General features: G+C 38.4%; 1 protein-coding gene across 6 annotated transcripts in view; it reads right to left on the bottom strand.

Annotated features, from left to right (window-relative positions):
- Positions 1–20508, bottom strand: part of cpx (synaptic transmission protein complexin) — a 1041575-nt gene that overhangs the window by 31579 nt on the left and 989488 nt on the right. The window lies entirely within an intron of this gene.

The raw sequence follows: 20508 nt of genomic DNA, 5'->3' as shown, positions 1-20508 counted from the left end.
CCCTTTGGACATTGGGAGATCAAATGCTTTCGGTAATTTGTTGAGCGCCATTGGAATAAAGTTGAGAGAATCTATGAAATGGATATTGTGCATCTTCAAAGATAATATTTTGGCTCCATTCATGATCACAGACGGTGTCCATTTCATTTTTTCGATCATAGTTTGCAGTACAAAGTGCGAATCATACCCTCTACTATTGTGTGCAATACACACAATATTGTTAATTTTGGTGCGGTGAGCTGAAACAAATTGCAGAAAATTGTAAACAGGTTCTGTACTATCAAAAATGTGCTGTCTTTTTCCGCATACACTGCACCATTGAGACATATCTTTGTTCTCAATGCAATTATAGCATACATTTTGGCACACCAAAAGATTTGGAATATGCAGAAATTTGTTTTCAGTGCCTTCTAGTTTTGTGTCCTGCCTCGATTCAATATCGTAGAAAACAAGCATTGCTTTTTTTGATATAAGAGAAGATATTTGTTTGCTATAAATTTTTTGGATGTGACATAGATGTTCAGATGGTACCATATTTTTACAGCTGACACAGAATTTCTCTCCACATATATGAGGATTTCTGTTTGTACGGATAGCATACGCTTTCAGGCATTTTTCACAACATTTTACTGTCTGACAAAGAGAGTTTTTTCTATTGTAACATGTTTTATGATTATTGTAACATTTTTGACCATAGAAAAATCTGTTACAATCAGTGCACTTTATTTTGGTTTCTGAAACAGTACATTTGGGCTTTTCTTGGCATTGTGAACAAACAGCTGTACAGGATCCTAGATGTCTAGAAACATGATCATATTTTTTATGGCAAGTTTCACAATAGAAATTAGCGGAGAATGCAGCTGTAAGAGATGTTATAACATTAAAATGGTTGTTTATGTACACCAAATTTAAAGTTTCGCGCCTAGGTAATAAAGGACCTTCATATATCACATCACTCCCGGAAAATCCATTATATACGGTAATCTTGAAATCAGATAAATAGTCCTGAAATTTTTGAATTTCGGTAGTTCCTCCACCACCATTCAAATTTTCCCCAGCTTCTCTGCACAGTTTATCCACTTCTTCTTCCATAACACATTTATGTTGTCTAACATATTGATAACGTTTTTTAGGTTCATTTTTGTAAACATTAATACCTCTTGCCACAACCAACGCATAAGCCAAACACCTGCTATCGGAATTTTTAATAGTTATAATTCCTTTTTTTAGTTTACAGAATTGTTCCCCATTCATTGCATTTTGGCGAACACGTCCTCCCCCTCGTGGCATTTGGACATGATGGAGATATACATAGAAATTGTTGTCAGAAAGAAATGTTGTATTGCTCTGCAATACTTTTTCCAATGCTGCCCACAATATCTCCATATTTACCGCCTGTGCTTCCCGAAAAGATAACCAAAAAGGGCGATCAGGGTGATCTTCATTTCTGATAGTAATACCAACTTGGTCATGCTCGGCCACATCACGTAGAACATATTGGACCAGTTCTTGCAATCCCTCCTGAACCCATATCACCGGATTCTCATTGTGTGGTGCCCCTCGCAACCGAGCACGCACCATTCGTCCTTCCATATTGAATCTTTGGTAACGCCTTTTTGTCTCTTCTATAACTTCAACATGATGTAACACTGCATCATCGCCACCGCCTACCTGTTTGCACACTTCCGCTTCCTGAATACAATCCCGAAGAACCATTTGGTATAACGCTGGCGAAATATGATTTGTACATTGCTCCAATTCTCTAGTGTCTAAAACAGATTCTAAATGGAAAATATCTCCACATTTTTCATCGGTTGTTCCAATACACCCAAATATCTCTGTATCCTGGTTGTTATACTTGTTAGGAAACATTTCAACATGTTGGTTGGTCTCACTAGAAATAGAGACAGAGGGTCTGGATTGATTGCTGTTAATAGCAGTAGAGGTAGAGGGGGTAGAATGTTCTGCTGACTCAACATTAAAACCGCTACGACAGAATGTAACATAACACCAGTTGCATCGAATTTTTGCTGACGCGTAGGAATGAATAATTTCTACGCCATTCCTACGCGTCAGCAAAAATTCGATGCAACTGGTGTTATGTTACATTCTGTCGTAGCGGTTTTAATGTTGAGTCAGCAGAACATTCTACCCCCTCTACCTCTACTGCTATTAACAGCAATCAATCCAGACCCTCTGTCTCTATTTCTAGTGAGACCAACCAACATGTTGAAATGTTTCCTAACAAGTATAACAACCAGGATACAGGGATATTTGGGTGTATTGGAACAACCGATGAAAAATGTGGAGATATTTTCCATTTAGAATCTGTTTTAGACACTAGAGAATTGGAGCAATGTACAAATCATATTTCGCCAGCGTTATACCAAATGGTTCTTCGGGATTGTATTCAGGAAGCGGAAGTGTGCAAACAGGTAGGCGGTGGCGATGATGCAGTGTTACATCATGTTGAAGTTATAGAAGAGACAAAAAGGCGTTACCAAAGATTCAATATGGAAGGACGAATGGTGCGTGCTCGGTTGCGAGGGGCACCACACAATGAGAATCCGGTGATATGGGTTCAGGAGGGATTGCAAGAACTGGTCCAATATGTTCTACGTGATGTGGCCGAGCATGACCAAGTTGGTATTACTATCAGAAATGAAGATCACCCTGATCGCCCTTTTTGGTTATCTTTTCGGGAAGCACAGGCGGTAAATATGGAGATATTGTGGGCAGCATTGGAAAAAGTATTGCAGAGCAATACAACATTTCTTTCTGACAACAATTTCTATGTATATCTCCATCATGTCCAAATGCCACGAGGGGGAGGACGTGTTCGCCAAAATGCAATGAATGGGGAACAATTCTGTAAACTAAAAAAAGGAATTATAACTATTAAAAATTCCGATAGCAGGTGTTTGGCTTATGCGTTGGTTGTGGCAAGAGGTATTAATGTTTACAAAAATGAACCTAAAAAACGTTATCAATATGTTAGACAACATAAATGTGTTATGGAAGAAGAAGTGGATAAACTGTGCAGAGAAGCTGGGGAAAATTTGAATGGTGGTGGAGGAACTACCGAAATTCAAAAATTTCAGGACTATTTATCTGATTTCAAGATTACCGTATATAATGGATTTTCCGGGAGTGATGTGATATATGAAGGTCCTTTATTACCTAGGCGCGAAACTTTAAATTTGGTGTACATAAACAACCATTTTAATGTTATAACATCTCTTACAGCTGCATTCTCCGCTAATTTCTATTGTGAAACTTGCCATAAAAAATATGATCATGTTTCTAGACATCTAGGATCCTGTACAGCTGTTTGTTCACAATGCCAAGAAAAGCCCAAATGTACTGTTTCAGAAACCAAAATAAAGTGCACTGATTGTAACAGATTTTTCTATGGTCAAAAATGTTACAATAATCATAAAACATGTTACAATAGAAAAAACTCTCTTTGTCAGACAGTAAAATGTTGTGAAAAATGCCTGAAAGCGTATGCTATCCGTACAAACAGAAATCCTCATATATGTGGAGAGAAATTCTGTGTCAGCTGTAAAAATATGGTACCATCTGAACATCTATGTCACATCCAAAAAATTTATAGCAAACAAATATCTTCTCTTATATCAAAAAAAGCAATGCTTGTTTTCTACGATATTGAATCGAGGCAGGACACAAAACTAGAAGGCACTGAAAACAAATTTCTGCATATTCCAAATCTTTTGGTGTGCCAAAATGTATGCTATAATTGCATTGAGAACAAAGATATGTCTCAATGGTGCAGTGTATGCGGAAAAAGACAGCACATTTTTGATAGTACAGAACCTGTTTACAATTTTCTGCAATTTGTTTCAGCTCACCGCACCAAAATTAACAATATTGTGTGTATTGCACACAATAGTAGAGGGTATGATTCGCACTTTGTACTGCAAACTATGATCGAAAAAATGAAATGGACACCGTCTGTGATCATGAATGGAGCCAAAATATTATCTTTGAAGATGCACAATATCCATTTCATAGATTCTCTCAACTTTATTCCAATGGCGCTCAACAAATTACCGAAAGCATTTGATCTCCCAATGTCCAAAGGGTATTTTCCTCATTTTTTTAATACTTTGAAAAATAAAGAATATGTCGGATGTATCCCTGGTACTGAATTTTACGCTGTTGATTCTATGATGGAGAATCAGAGAACCAGTTTTTTGGAATGGCATAGTGAACAACAGAAAACAGGGGTAGTTTTCGATATGCAGAAGGAGTTGAGAAAATACTGTGTAGAAGATGTTAATGTACTACGTGCTGCCTGTTTGAAATTCATGACCACTTTTGAAAAAGAAACAACAGTGAACCCATTATTGGAAGCCATCACCATCGCTTCAGCTTGTAATAAAGTATTCCGTAAAAGATTTTTGAAAGCAGAACATATAGGAATTATTCCTAAAAACGGATACAGATGGTGTGATATTCAGTCTATAGAGGCTATTCAATGGTTGGTATGGGAGGAAAAAAAGCATAAAATCGAAATCCAACATGCAGCCAGAGGACCAGAAGTAAAAGTTGGAGGAAATTTGAAAGTAGATGGATATTTTAAAGATCAAAAAGGGCAAGAGCATGTATTTGAATATCAAGGATGCAGAACACATGGTTGTGTCAAATGTTTCCCTACTTCACGTACAGAACCTCTTCATGATGACCCATATGATACTTTGTCTTTTCGGTATGAAAGAACAGAAAATAAAATTACCAGATTAAAAGCACTTAACTACATTGTCCATGAGATGTGGGGGTGCGAATTTCACCAGCAGTTGAGAAATAACAAAACCATGAAACATTATGTTGAAAAACATCCGTTATCAATTAAAGCCCCCATAATTCCCCGGGAGGCGTTTTATGGTGGTAGAACTAATGCTACCAAACTACATTACACTGTGAAAGAAACTGAAACAATTCAATATAAGGATGTATGTAGCCTGTACCCTTATTGTTGCAAAGTTAAAAAGTTTCCAGTTGGCCATCCGGTGAAAATTTATGTGGGGGAAGAATGCCCCGATATTTATTCTTTTGAAGGGCTTGTCAAAGCAACAATACTTCCACCGAGAGATCTGTACCATCCTGTGTTACCATATCGAACCAATTCAAAATTAACTTTCCCTCTATGTAGAACTTGTGCCGATGAAATAAACCAGGCGGAATGTAACCATACTGCTAGGGAAAGAGCTATAACTGGAACCTGGGTTGTGGATGAAGTTCAGAAGGCAGTTCAAAAGAAATACAAAATTTTAGAATTGCATGAGGTATGGGAATATAATGTTGAACAATATGATCCTGCAAAAAAATCAGGTGGTGTTTTTGCAGAGTACATCAATACATTTCTCAAAGCAAAAGTTGAAGCAAGCGGCTGGCCATTGTGGTGTATTGATGAAGAATCCAAAAAAAAAATACATAGCTGACTATTTTGAAAAGGAGGGTGTGTTGTTGGATGAAAACAGAATATGTGCTAATCCTGGATTACGAAGCTTAGCAAAACTTATGCTGAATTCATTTTGGGGTAAATTTGGACAGAGAGAAAACCCTGGTCAAGTTAGTATTATCAACAATCCTAAGGATTTTTTCGATAAACTAGAAAATCCCAATGTTGAAGTACATCAAGTTATACCTATAAATGAAGATATGTTGATAGTTCACTGGCAATATCTCGAAGAATCTGCACTTCCATTATCGACTGTAAATGTAGTTATTGCAGCATACACTACAACACATGCACGATTAGAGCTTTATGAATATTTGGATACATTAGGCGAAAATGTATTGTACTATGATACCGATAGTGTTATTTATATTCAAAGGCCAGGTGATGTTGATCTGCCTGTTGGAGACTACCTAGGGGAGTTAACAAATGAACTAGAACTCTATGGGAAAAATGCTTATATCAGAGCATTTTCATCCAGTGGGCCGAAAAGTTATGCATTTGAGGTAGTAAATCCAGACAATACTAATGTTACTACTGTTTGCAAGGTGAAAGGCATATGTCTAAACCATAAAAACAGCAGCACAATCAATTTCGAATCACTCACCAATGCTATTCTCAACAACACCTCCTCTTTAACTTTACTCAACTCGAACAAAATCGTACGCACAAAAACACATTCCGTTGTTAGTAAGCCGGAAATAAGGGTTTTTCAGGTGGTATATACCAAAAGAAAAAGATGTGCATCAAATTTCGAGACTTTACCATATGGATTCAAACAACAGAAAACAGAATGAGTTAATTTTGTAATGCAGTGGAATATATTTTTATTAGATTAAGTTAATGCTATCCTTAGTAATAGTATATCTGTGATTTGGTCAACATACAAACTGGATACCAAAAGAAATCTCATATTATATGCAAATGTTAAAGCTTTTCATTACCAAATCTGTTACTTAGTAAAAAATAAAAGTGAAAACCATTCATTTGAAACCATTTGCTGTCATTGAAATATAATTATGCAGCCGCTATAATTTTTTGCTTATTATCAGTGCAAATCTGATATTATGTTGTGCACTTTAATGATGGAGTGAGTGACTAGTTGACAAGTTGGTTCTTCGGTGCAACGTTGTATGGTACAAACGGCTTTGTGCCTCTCTCCAACTTAAAAAAAAAAAGAGGCCCCCACAGATGGTAGCCACGTTGATGTCGTTGTGGGGCTTTCTACAAAAAGCTACCTGTACCAAGCCCAAAAACTTATTTTGAGATGGCGAGTAAAAACTTTCCATGCCTGTTGACCTTTAGTTTCCTCAACACACATACCCCAGTTGTAATCGAACCCTCGACCCCCCTTTGGTTTCAAAACACATCTGTTTGTGCATAATGGCTAATCGAGACTGTTAACGCATTTTTTTTTAAAATTCGATACTATTATTTATTTTTGGTTTTAAAACATAGCATACATTAGTGGTAAAATCTTTGCATTGTAATCAAAAGGTTCCAGGTTCGATATTCGTTGAAACAGCTTTATGCATTACGGTTAATCGGGACTGCGTTAAAAAAAAACGCCAACATTAGCCCCTTGGTTGCAAAACTCCAAAATCACCCCATTTTCTATTTGTGTATCAAAAATAATCGGGAATAGTAACTCACTTTTTAAACAAATCAATGTTATTCTGCAAATTTGCCAGCATTGGAACCCAAAACCTTTTGAATACTAAACAACAATATCAGCTATTTTGTTTTGCTTTTTGAATATCTGTTCGTGCTAATCGGGACTGATAACACACTTCTTTTTTATTTAAACAGAAAATCATTATTAGGCACTTTGACAACAATTTCTATGTATATCTCCAACATGTCCAAATGCCACAAAGGGGGGAGGATGTGTTCGCCAAAACGCAATAAATGGGGACTAATTGTGTAAACTAAAAAAAAAATTATAACTAGGAACTCGAACCTGGAACCTTTCGAATACTAAACACCAGTCACAGCCATTTTGTTTTGATTTTTAATATCTGTTCCTGCATAAATACTAATGGGGACTCACCACACTTCTTTTTTTTTATTTTAAAAACAACATCATTATCAGCCAATTTGACATTGTGAATCGAGCCCGGGACCTTTTCATTACAGCATAAACATCCTATTTCCAATTAGTTCATTTTCTCTTTGTGCACAAAAAGTTAATCGGAACTTTTAAACAAATACAATTGAATATCCAATTTTCACCAACATTGGGAATCGAACCCTCAACCACTTGGTTAAAACATCTCGCGGAATAAAAAAACAACCCCCCGCGCCGCGCCGCGCCGCGCCGCCCCGCGCCCCGGTCGCCGCCGCCGCCGCCGCTAAACACAAAACGCGGCCGCCATATTGATTTTATTCAAATACTATTTATGCACAGATGGACTAATCGGGACCTATAATGGCGGAACAAAACAATTGGCCTCATTTAACTACCTAGAGAATCGAACCCGCGACCTCTTCATTGCCAGGTGACAACATTAACCACTAACCCAACTCGATTTTCGAACTCAACCATTTTGTTGCCTTTATTTACACACAGGCTAATCGAGACCATTCAATATTGACATCGTCACCTTGTAATCAAGGGGTCCCAGGTTCGATACTCGGTGGAGGCACATAGTGGTCCGAATCACCACTTTTCAACTGTAGATCCACTCCTGATTAGTTTTGCCGTGCATAAAACGGACTTAAAAAATTAACTCAATCTATCAATCAATCAATATTGACTCTACCAGGAATCGAACCCTCGACGCCTCTTGTTTTACAGAGCAATAACCTTAGCCGCTAAACTTTCGGGGTACAACACCTTCGGCGCCATCTTTAAATCATTTCTTCATGTCTTTGAATCATACGCAATGGTTGCGCGCGGATTTCCTCCAAAGACACACACACACACACGTGTTAGGTTAGCATACATCAAGAAACAACGTGACAAATCCATTGACCCCTTCCCCCCACCGCTTCCGATGTCTTCAAGGTGATCACACACGTTCTGCTGACTCAACAATAAAACCACTCGTGGCCCGCTACAACCGGATGTAACATAACACCAGCCGCATCAAATTTTTGCTGACGCGTAGGAATATAATGCTGCCATTACTACTATGTACTATAAACTTTAATATGTTTCCCGACTGAAAAATTAAGTGACAGTGGCAAGCTTGAAACTATACTTCATACACAATAGAAAGGTCCGATTTTTTAGAGTTCGTAGCGTCTAAACGAGGCATCAACGACCAAAATATTACTGAGTGAGTCCTATTGGTGTCCCGTATACGTTGTGAAAGACACTGTTGCACAGCGAAACTCTGTACAGATCAAATATCTCCCTTAATAACTGACATTTTATCCAACCATCCTCTGAACATGGATAACAGAGAGAAGAGAATGGGTAAAAGGAAAGAGTAGCGGAAAAAAAAGCTTTCACTCATCTCTATCAAAATAACAGCAGAGCAGCGTCTAAAAGATGGCGCATCTTCCCCCCACCAACCCTGTCCTTCTTTTTTCTGTCACTCTCCCCTTTAGAAAATGAGAACATAATCCATTAGCGTAATTTCCTACGGTTCGGATGGCTCAAACAGTAGCGGCGAGGGTTTGAGTGGAGGCTGCTCTAAGGGACTCACTCCATCAAGGGTTTCTCTACGCTCTGCTTCTCTTCCACCGATCTCTCTCTCTCTCTCTCTCTCTCTCTCTCTCTCTCTCTCTCTCTCTCTCCTCATCTTTGCTGATGCCAAAATCAAACACTCTCCGCTTACATCATCCAACCCCTCTCCACCTTCTACCATCCCCGCATACTTTATTCGAAAGCCTCCACATTGTTCGATTTAGTCCTTTAATATTCCTTGTAAGCAAACGACCTTCGATTTTGTACCATAGGTAAGGTAAACGACATAAAAAAAGATGGATTCCACGTTTCAAATTTGCGTTCGGTTGCGTAGTTAAGTTTTTCGTAACAGTTAGATATAGTGAAAACAGATTTCTTCAAATTTACAGGAGAAATGACGGGAAAGTACTTACGGAATTGAGTTCCTGTGGACTGTTGGAAACTGGGAATAGTGTTTTTTCCATTCGTGCAACTTGTTCGGCCGGCAAATAATGTCATTTTCGACATTAATGTATCTCCGTTGCACGATTGCTCGTGCCACCATTACCGTCGACTACGTGAATCAAATGTTCCGTGCGTTCGAATATGTAACACCCCTGTCAGTGTAGAAACCACGCGGTAGTTTTACAAGATGACGTGTAGGCGTTTTTTTTTCAATTTAATTTTCTATGTTTGCCTAACCTAACGGAACCTAACCTAACCTTCCGTGAATGGTTTGTGGATCAATTTTCGCTTAAAAACCTTTAGTGAATAGTTTATGAGGCATTTTTCGGTTCATAAGTTTGGAAACACTGCTGACGATAGACAACGTGAGTCAAAATTTGCCCGCCATATTGTGTGTAATGAAAGCAAATTAGCAACGACCAATAAATACTTGTAATGTGAAAAATTACGTTTTATTCAGTGAAAACAACATAATCCCAAGTCGAAAAATGTTTCGCTATGCATATAAGGTAAGTACAAATATAAATAATTCGGAAATAAACGAGTTAAATGTGTTTTCACTATATCTAACTGGTACCAAGTTTTTTTTGTCTGGGGAGGGTGACTTTTGATATATTTGATTGATTTATTTTACAGCGAGCTACCACGCCAGGGTTTGAATCCCGGCCTGGGCATGGCTGTTCTCTGTAAGTGTATCTTCATCAATTTCACCATATCATCGCTCATCCTCATCTTCGGGATTAGGCAAAAGTGACAGAAAAGAGAAGTAAAATTAATCAAATCAATAAATCAATCGATAAATTTTATTTTATTTTGCTTTTGTGGTCATGAAATTAATGAAGCAACCTCGAAAATAACACTCATGCCCAGGCCAGGATTCGAACCCGGGATTCCTATCATCGTGCTCACCACTCCGCAATTTTTGATTTAAAAAAGAACGTGACGGAAAATTGTATGGGAAAAGTTCTACTGAAATACAACTTACAATGCATATTATTATTATTATTTAAAATGCATATGATTAATATGTTCATAAAATAGTACTCTTGAATTTACCATTGACACAATTGGATGTTTTCAAATGTAAATTTTCGTCTAAGCCTCTCCGCTGGCATAGTGGTAACGTCGTTGCCTTGCAATCAAGCCGTTCCAAACCTTAGGCCCAGTCAATATCATATCTTGTCTCCCTAACCCGTACCATATTACCCTTTCCTGACGCATCCTTGGTTAACCTTGTTTCCTGATTGCCCCCAGGAAAGGTGACGTTGGTCGGACGTCTTCCGAGTACGTGCGTCTCACCCCGTTTTTCTCCTTTATTTTATTTTTTATTATCTTTCTCCCTATCCATTACTGCATCAAAACCCTTTCCGAAGTCTTTCGGGAGCTTACACTACCCTCCAGCCTCCTTTCAATATGAGTATTCTATTAACTACTAACTATTTTTTTACATGTAAATCATACCTGCATACCTATAGTGTATCCCAAAACAGATATGATAATTAATAGACAATAGCCAACTAATCACTTATTAAGGATAACGTGATGTAAAATATATATACGTATACATTGCACCAAATAAGTAACAATAACCGAAGTAATAGAGGATCCTTAAAATTCTGTGGAAAAGAAGTCTTGCAACAGAACTTACTACATTTCGCTATTTATTCACGATTTCAAAATAGCTTCATAAGCATAATTATATATGTGTGTACAGTGCCATCACAATTTTTCTGTAAGAATAGATATTTGCAAAGGCTTCTTAAAAAGGGGTATACATGCTGTGCAACATATTGAATATATTCTCCTTCATTTCAAAAACTACCGATATACCGGGGGATCCGTTTGAGATGTCAGAAAAGTAAACCTTTAAACACAAGAGGATAATGTACGCATCTGTGAGCAGCTTGTTGTAATATAAGTAGAAATGATGTAAGTTTCGAATGAGTGGAGGTTTACAGACTTCAGCCACATGGCGGCGCTAATGTGATTGGTAACAAAGGTGGTGATCACGTCACAACAGCGCACACAGTATGTCACATGGTATGCGAAATTTTCGAGTATTACATGCATGCTACTGCCGCCACGCAGCTGAAGTCAGTAAACCTCCACTCATTCGAAACTTACATCCTTTCTGCTTATATTACAACAAGCTGCTCACAGATACGTACGTTAACCTCTTGTGTATAAAGGTTTACTTTTCTGACATCTCAAACGGATCACTCGGTAAATTAGGTAAAAAAATAATAGATGTGGTCAAGTTTATGTCAAAAATGGTATTACTACCAGTAATTACCCAAATTTCACAACTAGAGTGGAGATAAAATTAATATTGAGAAGTGCAAAGATAAATAATATTATTCTAAAGTATTCGGTCAGTTCGTTCTTGAAGTGAGGGAAATTTTGTCCTGATATTAAACTAATATAAATAGTGGATTTGTGATACACGTAGAATGTTGTATGAGACTGCCAACTGTTATGCAATCGTCTTTAAGAACCAGCCCGTGCTACTCACACAGGATTTTTTTTTTTTTTTTTTTTTTTGCAAAACGCCCGTTGCATGCAGGGAAATTCGATTAATCGAGTCTCTCGTAAGGAATCGGATAAGAAAGAGGGCAACGGACTTTTAATCTCCTTCGCATGCCTTATGACAAAATGCAACTCCAACCCAGGTCATGCAGTGTTGCCAGTCACGACTAATAGCTACTGTATGTAATAATATGCGTCCACGATTCGCCGAATTTTCTAGAAAGTGGGAAACTTATTTGCTTCGAAACTTATTAGTTCACACGGCATGTTTACCGGATAAATACACTCCAAGAATCTGTGTAGTAAACTTATACAAGGCAGATTCAAAATGTTCGCGGACGAGAGGAACGGTGTAGCGTATAGCTTCAATGGGTGGCTCTGAAATACGTATACATATGTGGAATTTATGTATATATCTACGCAAGGTGTCAATAATTCAATAAGAACTACGAGCAGTACTGCCGTACCCAGGATTTTTTTCCGGGGGGGGGGGGGGCTGAATTTGTGAACTTGGATGGTGGATAAAACAGTCGCGTAGAAACATTTTTCATCTGCAAGGTACAAAATTCGTCCTCCACGTATATAGCTATAGCTATATATATGGTAGTGGTGGTGGTGTGTCCCGATTTTCTGTGTTTTACATAAATACATTTTATTCCATTATTTTTTAGAATTTATGGCTATTTTAAAAACAGATAATTCCGAAACATACAAAGCCCCTAGGCATCGTTTTGTGTTCATTTGGAATGTGATGGAACGGAAAATCAGAATTTTGTCATTTGAAAGTTGCGAACAAACATGCATCTATTCATTTTAATGCAGGGTGCGATTTGAAGGGGCGATAGATGGGATTCTCACCGCCTCCCCTTCCTGCTTTGAAACATAAAATCTCTGCATATGCATGACACATCTCAACCGGGGATCATTATTTCCAACCCACTATATCGTACGTCTGCTTTTGGTGTTCCAGTTGAATTCAATGAAGTTTACCGTACCAAAAAAAAAGTCGTTACACAATTTATGTCGACTTTGTTTAGTGCAGCCAATATACAGGGTGGGCACAAAGTCGCTTTCCCCAATAAATGAAGAAATACATTTATTGGGGAAAGTGACTTTGTGACCACCCTGTATATGGGTCCGTGCGGGCCGAACCCACCCAATAATTCATGTAATTTTTTTGTGAACTTATAAATCACGTAGCTGAACCAAATGTTTTTGAAGAATTGGTCCCCCTGGCTGTCTCTCTTTTTTCAGACTTCTGGTGTTTCACATGTATAGGTTACTTTTCTATCGAATACTAAAACTGGGCGGTGTTTCTGACGTATGTTGGATCGCTTCGTCGTTTAATCCTGTTCGAGATCTTGTTGAGACATGTAGTGTTTTGTGAAGTGAAGTAAAAAAATCTAGATGGTCCCCGATCGACTCGTGGGAGTTTCAGGTTTCAAGGATTGGTAAGACATTTGTCGAAGTAGTTATTTATGATTGGTTTTGCTATATTATAAAACTCTTTACAAGTACTGAGAGAACTATCATTGTATATGCAAAACCAAAATGCTTCAGTTCTTAGAGCAAAGCAAGAAATTGGCATGGCTACTCTTGAAACATTGAAAACGATTGATTCATCGCGTAGGAGGACGGTAGTTCAGGAATTAGAGTAAAACAATACTTTCGAAAGTAATTTTGTCAATCTTTGGTGCACAATATGAATAGCCGGTTTGAAAATTTAGGTCTCTTCTCGCATGTAGTCCTATTAAATGCACACACACATGTCACATGGTTTGTAGATGAATGTGTTTTATGGAGACATACCAGGTGAACTTTAAAGTAAGTGAAAACATTGTGCGTCACTAGTTAAATATTTTCACATCTACAAAGAAAATTCAAAATAAAATATCTACCTCACTCAAGGATTATGCGAATTCTATTAAAATTGTACCAATATCTACAGCTGGATGCGAAAGCGGGTTCAGTGCTATAAATGTAACCTTTATTGAACAGGGTGAGATTAAATATTTGCTTGGATCATAGAATACATCGGAGTAAATCAATTTTGGCGTTTTACTTTCATGAGATATGAGCTCCAATTACCATTTTAAACCTTCGTTTTAAAAGTTATTCAAACACAAAAGTGGTTATCGGGGATAATTTTAAGTTTTTATTTCCGACTTCATTACTTACCTTCATTTGAATATTTTATTTTCTAAAAATGTCATGAGTACGCCAGAAACGAGTAGAATCACATCCTTTGTTTATTGATCGTTTAGAGATTTGGGTTATGTTACTTCGATTTTCTCCTACTTTAGGCTAATCGGGAAGATGAGGATGAGTGATGATATTGGTGAAGAGACACTCACAAAGAACACCCATACCCAGGTCGGGATTCGAACCCACGATATTTTCTTAAGTTATGACGTGTTATATCATCATGATGTTTTAAGAGTTTCGTGTTACAAAGTCTGATAAAATGTAAACATGTGAAATAGCAGTTCAAACTGCATAAAAAAATAAATGTCACACAAAATGACGTCTCTCTCTCTCTCTCTCTCTCTCTCTCTCTCTCTCTCTCTCTCTCTCTCTCTCTCTCTCTCTCTCTCTCTCTCTCTCTCTCTCTCTCTCTCTCTCTCTCTCTCTCTCTCTCTGTGTGTGTGTGTGTGTGTGTGTGTGTATGGACCAAATCATTTTCTGAATTGATTTATAAAGAAATACAACCAAATTGTCTCACTTATGCTGAATACATAAAGAATAGATACTTTACGCATTCTGGCCTTTCTCAAGGAATCTAATTTTCTTATGTTTCGATATGAGTTGTTTTAGTATTGTTGTGGGGGAACCAACTTAAATTTCTAGCAAGACTCATTCGCCGAGAAGCCATCAACACAAGGCATCTCGTTGGGCGTGAATGACAAGGGAGTCGCCTTAAATTTTGCTACTTCACTAACAATAGGCAAATAGCTAGACTACTTGAATAAACTGACACCTTACAACATACCACAAATGACGATCATACGAGGTCCGACAATTAAGTAATGAGACTGATTTTATATTGTCCCACATGTGCATTCTATCTCTGAAGTAACGCGTTCCTGATGTAGTGTGGTCCATAATCCACAACCTGGCAACACCTCATGAACTTGCGATAGGCATGCTGGCAATTATGCCGCCATGTCGTGAAGGAGGTGCAAGGGTGTCATCACGTAATAGCTATGGAGCAGCGAGTGAACATCAAGTTTCATGAAGGACGTTCTGAAAACTGCTTGCGGGAATAAACATTTCTTGAATACTATTGTTGTGGAGTACAAAACAGAGCTTTTTTACTACGGTCCTTGTACGAACTAACAAAACGCTGAATGGAAGTCACTAAATTTACCAAGAGGCAAGAAAATGCAGCTCTCAAAGCCAAAGGTGAAGACAATGTTGTGGTTTTTAATGATAGCAAAGACATTATTCATCATGAAATTGTTCCAGAGGGTGAAAGTGTAATTGGTTGTTACTATCGTAGTGCTCGGAATGATTATGGAAGAGAACTGACCGTATCAGACCTCAGTATCCTTAACCGGGCAGTTGGTTCCTGCTCCACGATAATGCACGGTCCGTCAGAGCAGTGGTTGTCTATACATTCCTAGTTCAAAAACAAGTGAATGTGTTGAATCATCGTCTTTACTCCCCAGATTTATCCCCCTGTGATTATTTCCCGTTCCCGAAATTGAAGCTGCTGCTGAAAGTACGCACTTTTGATGAACACAGGACCAGACAACAGGTTGGGACGTCCAATATTGAAGTCATACCACATGAAGACTTGCAGATGTCGTATCGATCGTTGACCAACCGTGCCAATTGCTGTATTGACGCAGGAGCGATGTACGTTTAGTAATAAACAAGCAATGTTCAATTATTTTGTTTCCTTTTCACAATATAAAATCTGTCTCATTACTTAATTGTCTGACCTAGTATTATTATCATGGATCTATGCACCTAGCGATAGTTTATAATTCTGTGTAATAACAAAGAATACGTTGAGTAATCTTAATTTGCAAATTACAAGCAATATAATTCCAGAAACAAACTGGAGGAGAAATAGGTTAAAATTTAACCAAGTTAGAGCCAAATAAAGGTTACTGGTTCTTCTTCTTATCCACAGTTTATAAATAAATACTAACACTTCCGAGTCAAGGCTTACGTGGCGTCATCTATGAACCGCCTTTGACCCGCATGCAACCTAACCATTAAAGTTAAACATAAAAGAAGAATATCTAAACGTACAGTAGCGCCAACACACGAGAAACCATATCAAGCTTCACACAGACGATAAACAAGTCATCTACATAGCTAATTGCCTTCCTTTAACTCCCTACAAGCACATGCACAGAGAACTCCATAAGCACCGAATGGAGATTACGATGTGTAACGACAGTGTTTATTAATTTACCCAGTGCCGAAGCGTCTGTGTTTAAAGCACACATTATGTCCATCGAATAGAGGTCTTGCATGAGGCTATCTTGGAAGCAGTCTCGGTGAATAGCCTGTGAATTGGTTAGGGTTCATTTGACGTTCCGTGTAATGTACTGTGGTAGATTTTGGCGCACGATATCTTTACCGCGGGGTGGTGTGATTTTCATGGCGGTTTAACTGCTAGAACCATTCGTTTGGTGTTGATTCTATTCTCGCTATTAACTTATCCTAACACTCTTGTCTTATAGTTTTCTCAGTCGTTTTTACTGGCACAAACTTCACTTTACTCTTTTTCTAAGCCTAACTAACCACCCCAGATTATTACCACCCCAAAAACCTACCATCCAATGACAACGTTTGAAACAGTTATTGCAGCATTCACTACTGTAAAAATATTGGTGTTACAGGGCCAAAGACAGTTGCCCCAGAAGGTCAACGTTTAACCTTAGTGGTGTTAAAATAAATGGTTGCAAACAACACCATTTGAACACCACTTAACGTTGACCAAAATGCGGTGAGATCCTTCTTGGACCACTGCCTCTGTCGCTTTATCAGCAGTGCTTTTCCATTGTACATGGCAAACAAAACAATAACTTCATGGAAATATTAATGTGCACTGAAAAATATTCACATGCTAGCAGTAAGAGTGCATAAATAAATTTTGGTTTTCAAATATGTTTTCTCTCATAAATTTTGGTTTTCAAATACGTTTTCTCCCACTAAGTTCAGTTCTTTTTTGAGATGAAATCATCTGCTTCTTGCTCGGGTAAGTATTTTGCTACAAGAAAAAGTAGGCAAAAATAATGAATTTATTATTGACTTGGAAGTAAACATTAGAAAGTATTCATATAGCTTATTTACACAACCTCTCACTAGCCCCCTTTTCCTTACCCTGTACGATGATCCAGATAAATGATTTGACAAATACGGGAAGGAGAAAACATTATAATGAATCTAGAGCATAAAACTAAAACAAATCTGTAGTAAAAATGTGTGTGTTTCAAGTAGGAGTGCGTGGGAAGGCAAATGTTTGGTCGAGACGGGATAGGAACAGGAAATGATTTTTTTTCCAATGTTGAAAACATCGAATTCTACAGACTATTTCTCTCTCAGGCAGAGGCGTCTCCTAAACGCATGCGGTGCATGCTGTGCATGCGTCAATTGTGGGAAAAAGGACAGCTTGCCCTGCGACGACATTAATGAGCATTTCTACATTCTAATTTCTTCATATAGGAGAAGTATTTATTTTACACGAGAGCGCTCAACTAAGATTATATTACATTTCTTGGATCTGAAGTTAAGCATGCGTCAATTGTGGGAAAAGAATTATTACTTTCTTTCACTTCAGTTGGTTGGTTGGTTGATTTGGTGTTCTAAGTCCACTTTATGCACAGTAAGACAAATCGAGACTGGACCTACAGTTTAAAGTGGGATCCAAAGCACTTGTGCCTCCACCGGATATCGAACCCGGGACCCCTTGATTACAAGTCGACGACGCTACCACTGCGCCATCAGGGAGGGAGTCTTTCACTTCAGATCTAAGAAATGTAATATAAGCTTAGTCGAATGCTCTCATATAAAATAAATACATACTTCTCCTATGTGAAGAGATCAGAATGTAGAAATGCTCATTAATGTCGTTGAAGAGCAATCTGTTCTTTTTACCACAATTGACGCATGCGTTCAGGAGACGCCTCTGCTTTCAGGTGATTGTTGTAGCATTGTAAACTGCCATTTCAAAGAAATTTCCGATGCTCATAATGCACACAACTTACAAGATTGTTCAGGATCCCCCCAAAATTAGTTCATCGGTCAGGAAGGACTTCCGCGTCACCGATTTCTACACAAAATGAGCTATTGATTTTCAGCCACTCATTCAAGAAAAATATTTTGGATAGGTTTAAATATCTTGTAATCAATTTTTTATACAAACATACATAATACAGCAAAAATACTTGTGACAAGAGTCCAACAGCTGGTATTGATTTCTATTCTGATTATTTAACGCCATATTTGTATTACTCTAGATTAATCGTGGCGATGAGGACAAATGGTGATTAGGTGAAGAGAGATTCAAAAAGGATGACCGGAACTCGGTCCCGGAAACTTTGCTGGCAAGATGGTGAGTTCGACGAGTCAACATCTCAGTCACGGAGTCACACACATGCTTTGCAATGGATTCGCACTTGGATCCCTTCACGTGCAGCGCCAAGAAGTTGTCGACGTCGAAGTGTGCATGTGTGCTATTAGATGTTTCGTAGGGCATTAAAACAACTGTATAGACAAACATGTTCAGAATCCCTCTTTTTTAGAGGTATAAAATCGTAAAGATGAATAAAAATTGATTGGGGGTCACGTTCCCCACAGCCCCGCCTATTTCCGCACAAATGAAACTGGCATCCTAGAGTCTCGACACGAAAGCAGCAAAAGGTCTCGAATCGGGAAACACGACTTCCCCAACAATGGCAACTTTCCAACAATGAAATATAGATCGTGACGTTACATCCACGGAAGCTCGCATGTCTCCTCTCTTTGGGAATAGATTTCGACGCCGGGAGGATCCGATTTTTTCTACAGCGCTGCGGGTGCGAGAGAGAGCCAGTGGAAAAGACCCTGTGAAAGACAGGACCACAATTCGGTCACCTGATGACGGGCTTCCAACAATGAATTTTTTAAGAATCGTAATGGCGACGTCATTGTTAATTCAGGCGGAAGAACTCGCGTGCTGAACCTCTGCAACGAACAGCTTTCCATTACGCGGTTCGGCTTCTAGACAATGACACGTTACGCTAAGTGTGACCCATTACTATTCCATGACGTTGGGAGTGATGTTGGGCCGCAATGTTACGTGGAACAAAGTCTGCGATCACGCCATCTTTGCGAAGGAACCTGAAACCAGAACGTCAGAAGACAACAGGTTATGTAATCATCAGTGGTGAAGTCAAGGGCTCCGAAAACCCCTCTCAGCTCCAGGGAGTCTAAAACGGCTTAGTTCTTGCCATTAAGGATCATTCGTACATTTTAAAGATTTGAATATTTCAAATGATGGGATTGAAAAGTGTGACGAAAATTTCCATAAACTGCAACGCTTAAATATTCAACGTACCAAAGCCCTTGCACGAAACTTGTTTCTGTGCATGCCAAGAATAAAAATTCATATTAAATATCATGGACATTGTAACCGAAGAAATATCTTTCTCTCTCTGTTTTTCATTAATCAAGGGGTTCAAATTTGCTATTTAAGTGTTCAACACACTTTTTCTGACCAATAAAATAACTAGTAACAATACTATAATCAATCCCGGGAATATTGGGAGAAAGCGAATGAAAACAATTCTTGCGCAAGGAGTAACTTGACAGGACTCGACCAATGATCGCGCGAGAGGAAAACTGAGTGCACGAAGAGGAAATGCGGCTGCAGCTGCTAGCAGCAGCGCGTACTGTTTCGCTCCGCCCACTCGCTTTCTCCCCTTATCTACCGTTATGCGCGGCCTTGCCCCTCAGATTCTCTGGACAGAGTATAACAATACGTGATTTGATATGATTTTTCTCATTTAGCGTCGCTTCTCTTCCACTTTTAAGCTAATGGCGACGACAATGAGAAAATGGAGTGATGATATGATGAAGAGTCGCTCACAGGCCGCGATTCGAACTCGGGATGCCTGGCGTCGTAGCGAGCAGCGCTAACCACGATGCTACAGAGGTTGGCAGCTTCTAATAATACAATGTGGGATTCGAAAATGAAGAAACTTCAAAACAAAAAAATAATCACACATTCAAAACGCAGCTTTTTTAAAAATATATGTAAAATATGAAAGTATGTAATTGTATGAAGATACAGGGTGAGTCAAAAATTGCGAATCGTTCGGAAATTTTTCTAACAGTTAGAGCGAAAATCTTCAAAGCATTATCATTATGTATTAGATTAAATTCTGTCCCTATTTATTAACAAAAAAATCAATCCCCGCAAATC

Source organism: Lepisma saccharinum, chromosome 8 (genome assembly GCF_977018435.1).
Source record: "Lepisma saccharinum chromosome 8, izLepSacc3.1, whole genome shotgun sequence".
Classification (NCBI taxonomy): Eukaryota; Metazoa; Arthropoda; class Insecta; order Zygentoma; family Lepismatidae; genus Lepisma; species Lepisma saccharinum.
This window is presented reverse-complemented; position numbering and strand designations above follow the sequence as displayed.